We start from the raw sequence: 7,020 nt of genomic DNA on the forward strand, positions 1-7,020 counted from the left end.
TTTCTAACATGCTAAAACAAATCTCTTTTTTTTGCTTGATAAAATAAAAATGATAAATAATTTTTTGAGCCTAATAATTCTTACTTTATCATTATTGGCATCTAAATCAAGACAAGAACACCACCATGGGTCGTTCATTTTTAAGAGATAACAACTAATGAGTAAAAATAAATAAACAAAAATAATCACCCATTAAAGCAATCTTCATTCATTAAATAGAAATATAACACATAACTCAATATTCATTTTAATCAAATTATGAATAAAAACAAACTATCATATGATGTATAACACATAATTCAATATTCATTTAAAACAAATTATGAATAAAAATAAAACTATCATATAATTACATCAAACTCCATAAATAATTTAAAGAGAAAAGGTAAAGTTGAACCGCAAATGAAAAAAACTAAGTAACGCGAAATCGTGACCAAAGCTCGATTATAACACCCAAGAATATTTTGTAGGTTGTATGTGGTGGTATATGTATAGTGTTTGTATGGAAGTAATGAGAAAAGAAGAAAAGATATGAATGTGTAGTTCCTTTTTTTTTCTCCTTTCTTTCCATTTATTGTTTTTGTTTGTGTTGTGCTGTTTTTTTTTCTTGCAGATTATGAGTTTTTTCTTTGTGTGTAGATGAAGAATTTTTCTTTTAGTAGATTTTTTTTGTGAAGATCTCTTCTTTTTTATATTATGAAGGTATGTGTCTTTATGTAGTATAGTGTAGGGGTGTAAGATGTGAGATAGGTGGAGTGTTGTGGGATGATGGTGAGTGGAAATGTGAGGAAGCTAGTATAGGTGAGTGGGGAGGAGTTAAGATTAAATTATTATTTTTATCAGATTTTTGTTTTGAAAGAACAAATAAAAATAAAGTATAATGATAAAAATATAAGAAGACTATTTTGAATTAATAAAAATAACAGAAAAGTTAAATAGCTAATCTAAAACTATGAGTTAGAAACACTAACTTATTTATTAAACTTAAATTAAAGGATAATAAACTCTTTTTTTGTAAATTTTTATTTCTTTTTTGAAACAATTAAATACAAAACACTCTAAAATGTGTTCTATTTTTGTAGTTTTCATATCTTTTAAAGTAAACCTACTAAAAATAAGATAAAACCAAAATATTTAATTTAGATATAAAGAAAATATTCAAGCACTAAATATGGTGTAAAATCTCAGATTCGATAAAAAATTACGTGTCTACAACGAGGCTCATAGTGATGGTTGTCGGTTAGAGAAACTCCCCAAGACGAGAAAAATACTATTTTTAAGAGTTTCATTTACTGCCTTATTTTCTTTGTAGAGCTTTGAGGTTTCATTAAACTTGAATGCTTTACTTTTTAGTCGAGTTATTGTCAGCATTCCTTTCATTGAGTATTCAGCACAGTTATGTTCCATTCAGCTATTTTACATACCGTATATTTCATGTACTGACGTATTTCTATGCTGTATCATTTTATAATGCAAACATAGGTATTCAGGATCATCAACAGGCGCTCTGTTGAGATCACACTTCATCAGCTTATGGTGAGTCTTCCTTGCTTTCAGAGGTGTAACACCCTAAAATATTTCGCCAAGACTCAAACCATTTTTCATATGCGTATAGATTCGAACTCAATGAATTCTAATTGTATATATGAGTTAGGATCAATTCTAAGTATTTAAAGTGTATTAGATGTGGTTTAGGGTCATAATGGATCTCTATCGGCTAAGGTTTCGCATGAGTCCGTATAAGGACAAATTTAAACAACCATATGTCCTACAATCTATTGAATTAGGTAGACCATGACCTATAAAATTAAAGGTCTTTGAGTCTTCTTTTCGACGCCATCAAGTTTTCCTCATTTGGAGTTTGGAGTAAAATGTTATGACCATTTTACTAGAGACACTCCATCTTGACAGAAGTCCGTGATGGCCCCGCGATGCGGAGAGGACGCAGACTCCAATGCCTAAGCCAAACAACGCCCCTTTTATTTTTTAAGGGTATTTTTGTCCTATAATCTTTGGGGAGTTATTTTAATATCCCCTAAATGTGTAGAAATCAGTTTTTCCTCATTAAAAACCCTCTCATTCACTCCTAAACATTAACACTTAAGAATTTTCAAGAATGCATCAATTTTGGGTTCTTTTTCAAGATTCTTCAACAAGGTAAGTCCTTCTTCATAGATTTCAAACTTTTCAAGCCAAACTTCTTCATCTATTCATGAATTGCTAAGAGAAATCTTGAATCCTAACCATAGGTTTTCCAAGAAAACAAATCTAAGAATTTTAAGAAAGGGTCTCTTGATTGTTCTTCTTCAAGTTAGGATTTTTCATCAAGATTTATGGAGCTTTTAAGGTATGTAAAGCTAAACTAAAACATGAACCTTGTTCTTTCATGTGCCCTATGATTGTGATAGGTTGATTTGTGAATGAGTTGAGTCCCATGATTGTGTTTCTTGAGAATTTTCTTTAAACTTAACATATTTTTACATAATATTGTGTAATTGATGTTTTCTATGAACTTGTTTCTTGAACAATTGATTTTTGACTATTTACTTTATAAACCCTCATGATATTTTAACTGATATTGGATTTACATGACTAAGGATTGAGTCTAGAGACTTGAACTTGTGAATGCATATTTGTGATTGGGATGTGAGCATGATGATGGTCTTGATGAAACTTGATAGTCCTTTATATCTTCATAATTGATCCAAATGAATGATCTCAACTGAGTATTGTCATAAATGATTGGGAATGATTGGATAATTAATTGGTAGAAAGGATTGATTGGATAGGACTAATGAATTAATAACAATCTATATGATATTCGTTGATTGACTTGATTGGGATTGATTGTCTTATGAGTGTTGAGTCTTAGGAGAAGTATTGAGCACATAATTGGGTAAGAGTATAGTACTACTCGAATCCAATGAACTACGTAGCCAGCGTAGGATGAAAGGTTAAACCCCTTAAGTCCCAAAACGATGGACTTTGATAAATTGTGGATCCAATGATAGTGATTCGTCCTTTATACCGCTTCATTGTACATCACTGGGTCATATGCGATGATTTTCGGTTAGAGAAACTCCCAATTAGAATATGATCTTGCTTGATAGAATTTTTTGATTGAGATTATGGGTGATTGAGTTGATTTTGAAAACTTTCGCCATATTATAAATCTGCATATCCTTTGAGTTGAGTCCTTTGAGTTGATTGATGAAATTGAGGTAAGTGTTGTTGATTGTTTCTCCTTCATGCCATTTTACATACTTGTACATTTCATGTACTGACGCTTTTTGGCCTGCATCATTTCATGATGCAACTACAGGTATTAGACATCCTCAACAGGCGCATCGTTGAAGATCATATCTACTCTCAGCTTTTTATGAGTCCTCCTTGCATCCGGAGGCACTCTTGAGTTTTTCTCTTTAATTTTGAGTATTTTCTTTGGGGTAGCCATGAGCTTGTCATTGGCACCTTCTTGATAGTGATAAGGGCTTCATAGAAAGATAGATGATAGTGTCGAGTAGATGTTTTAGGTTTCAAAACTATCCTTATGATATGGAGTTGATTTGAGATTTGTTTTAAATACCAATATTCTTCTCAAAATGTTGATTCGGTTAGCCCACTTGAATTTCTTTTAAATTCATTTTGAGTCTTTTGCTGAGTGACTGAATGTATGATCGTACCAAGTGTCGCTTGGGGGCCAGCAATGGTCTTCGAGATCCAGCCATGCCTAGGGTACCATCTCGAGGCGTGACAGGAGGGCTTTTTTACAGTTATTGTTTTTAGTGTTCATTACTTCTTTTGAGATAGCTGAAGCACCCGTCCCGACAGTTGTCTTTAGTTATTAGAGCCTTCATGGACACAGTTAGAGAATTATTTCAGTTATGTACAGTTTGATGTTTTAAACATTTATTTCTTCTATTTTCAGAGTCATATTACAGATTCTTATCTTAAAAAATAATTGAGATGCTTGAGTTGATTTTAGTGCTTTAAATGCTCATCCTATTTAGTTTACGCATTGAGTTTAATATTTCCCTAAATAGTTAGCCAGGTCAAGGGTTTGTTCGGGACCAATAATGATTTTTGAGTCCATGCCATGCATAAGGTGTAGACTCGGGGCATGACATTTTTCTAGTAAATAAGGTGAATGGTATTTTTGTAAACAAACAACTTCTTAGAAATTGTACAATGCATTTTATTTTAATTATAATTTTAATACAACAAACCAAAGCGTTAACAAGAAATAATCTCAGAATAACTAATTTCAATATAACTAATCTGAGCATAATTAATCTCAATATAACTAGTCTTACCATAACTAAATCCCAATATAATTTGTGTTCAAACGAAACGACCCCTTAGTTTAGTTTAACTTGTAATACTAGTTAATTACCATCTTTATTATTCCCTCAAGTCCATTTAAGTGAATTGTTAAGGTATGTCATATCCTTGTAGAAAAACATTGAAGGACAAAAAATTAGGGTTTGTTTTTCCACAATTATCCTTTTGATTATTCCAAGACTATTCTCCTAGAAAACATAAAGTAGTTAAGAGCCTCATTAAAAGAGGAAGGATAGATATGGAAAAAAGTGTCAACAATTTTCTTGAACTTTGAAAAATTCACTTATTTTGAACTATGAAACTAATTTAAACAATTCACTTAATATGGACCAGAGGGAGTAGGATAGTTTAACTTGTAATACTAGGTAATGACCATTTTTACATTACCAAATTATGCTTATCATTGAAATTTACTTGTAAATGTGAGCAGATAGTATAAATAATTTACCATCAGTGCATGAAGCCTGACCTCTTCTGGTAAATAACAAAGGAGCATTTCACCTCATTCCAAAATTATACATTGTTGCTAAAAAGATTCAAAATGCAGTGTACTAAAAATACATGTGCAAGCAGAAAGTGCAAAGACAACTGACTGAACTGCGACAAAGCTAGCATTCTTGCCGAAAGAAGAGAGCACTGTATATATGCAAGTTAATCAAAACCAGGAATACATAAAGCAAAATTTGCAAACCGATATTCTCAAATGCATATCTCAATCCCACTTCTCTTGTTCTGATCACTTCTTTCACTAACCCCACAAGGCAAAATAGATTAAGCATTGCCAGTGTTGACAAAATTGTAACCATAAGTGAAGCACTTCCAAATTCCATTTTCTCTTGCTTGTATCTCAACAACACATCGTCATCAGAGACTTTTGGAGTGACTATGAATGTAGAATTGGAAATTCCTAATAACTTATAAAGCCACATTCTTAGTTCAATCCACCATCCCAAAATTGTTCCACCACTCCAGAGAAATTCAGCAAGACTACATATTAGCTCCGCGATTATCACATAAGCAAATGACAAAAACCATCTCCTGGAGACCTGAAAGTTAAGACCACAAGGAGAATTCATAAGCATCTTTTGAAGGCCAGAGTGTTGAAAAATGCTCTCAAGTGTTGAAGTTGACTGTATAAATCAACAGTTATGTGTTTGGATACAAGAGTGATAATAGGTCATTTGTGCATTTCTTATATGAGACTTATATTAAATAAGATGTTATTATAAAAAGTGATGATCAAGAGTGAAAAATACCTGCGGAAACAAGAAAGTCCTTTGAGTAGATAGAAGGGACAATAGAGTAGTACAGTTCCATGAAGCATAAGGGCAGGATTAAACTTTCCAACTCCATACCAAGCTGGGCTATACTTTAAAATCAAAATCATTAGATCTTCATCAGACCATATCTTATGTTGCACTAATGTCTGGTCCAAAGTAGTTGCACTAACCCCTTAAAAAGCCTCCCATTTTTGGACAATAATAAATAGATTTCCAACCTTTGCACTGAATTGTCAACCCGGTCAATACATCTTCAACTGGAAAACCATACTTCAAACCAATATGCCATGTTAATGAAGTTCACATTGACTCAGTTTGAATACACTGACGGTGTAAACAAAATTTACCGATCAAGTTATTTCTAAGGTAATGAATTGACAGGTCAAAATGCATTGATAGTGCAAAACATTGCCCCGTTAGAGTATATAACTTAAATCCTTTACAAAAAATGAAAAGCAAATTGACATACCTCATTTCCCCATCGAGTGTTTTCCTCGTAGGTGGAACTTGCTAATCTTTCTTCCAACTCGTGCACATTTTCGTCCATCTTAACAGGACATGCAGTCTCCAAAGCAATCCTAACTGTCTTACTAAACTCTCGACCACAAAGGGTGTCTCTCCTATGAAATCAAGTTATTTCACGTGTAGTGTACGTAATGTAGCATTTAACCAAGATGATAAATAGGCTAAGGAGAAGAGAAATGAGAACAGGTACTGTTTTGGAACACTTACAACAACAACAACCCAGTGAAATCCCACAACGTGGGGTCTGGGGAGGGTAAAGTGTACGCAGAACTTACTCCTACCAAGGTAAAACGGCTGTTTTTGAAAGACCCTCGGCTCAATAAAAGCATAAAAGGAGGTCAGATAAGGCTACGAAGTACAAAGCGACATGGGAAAACAGATAACGAAAGTGACACAAATAAAATAGAGTAACTAAAGTACAGAAAGTAATACATAATAACAGAAATTCGAGCACAAGAAATTATAGTGCGTTAATGCACCTACTAGTAAGGAAGAATAATGAGACTATGCACTAGCCTTCTACCCTAATGTGGGTCATCCACACCCTCCTATCTAAGGTCATGTCCTCAGTAAGCTGTAACTGTGCTATGTCCCATCTAATCACCTCTCTCCAGTATTTCTTCAGCCTATTTCTACCTCTTATGAAACTATCTATGGCCAACCTCTCACACCTCTACACTGGGCATCTACGTCTCTCCTCTTCACATGCCCAAACCATCTCAGTCGCATTTCCTGCATCTTGTCTTCCACCGAGGCCACTCCTATCTTATTTCGAATAGCCTCATTTCTAACCTTGTCACTCCTGGTATGCCCATACATCCATCTCAGCATTCTCATCTCAGCAACTTTCATCCTTTGAACATGTGAGATCTTA

General features: G+C 33.5%; 1 long non-coding RNA gene across 1 annotated transcript; it reads right to left on the minus strand.

Annotated features, from left to right (window-relative positions):
- Window positions 1-4,813: 4,813 nt before the first annotated feature.
- LOC129871192 (uncharacterized) lies at window positions 4,814-6,736 on the minus strand. Its single transcript, XR_008762210.1, has 3 exons — window positions 6,091-6,736; window positions 5,598-5,891; window positions 4,814-5,387 (listed from the first exon to the last, which is right to left on the minus strand). It is a non-coding gene; the product is annotated as an uncharacterized LOC129871192 (long non-coding RNA).
- Between the last annotated feature and the right edge of the window lie 284 nt (window positions 6,737-7,020).

Source organism: Solanum dulcamara, chromosome 10 (assembly GCF_947179165.1).
Source record: "Solanum dulcamara chromosome 10, daSolDulc1.2, whole genome shotgun sequence".
NCBI classification, from domain to species: domain Eukaryota; kingdom Viridiplantae; phylum Streptophyta; class Magnoliopsida; order Solanales; family Solanaceae; genus Solanum; species Solanum dulcamara.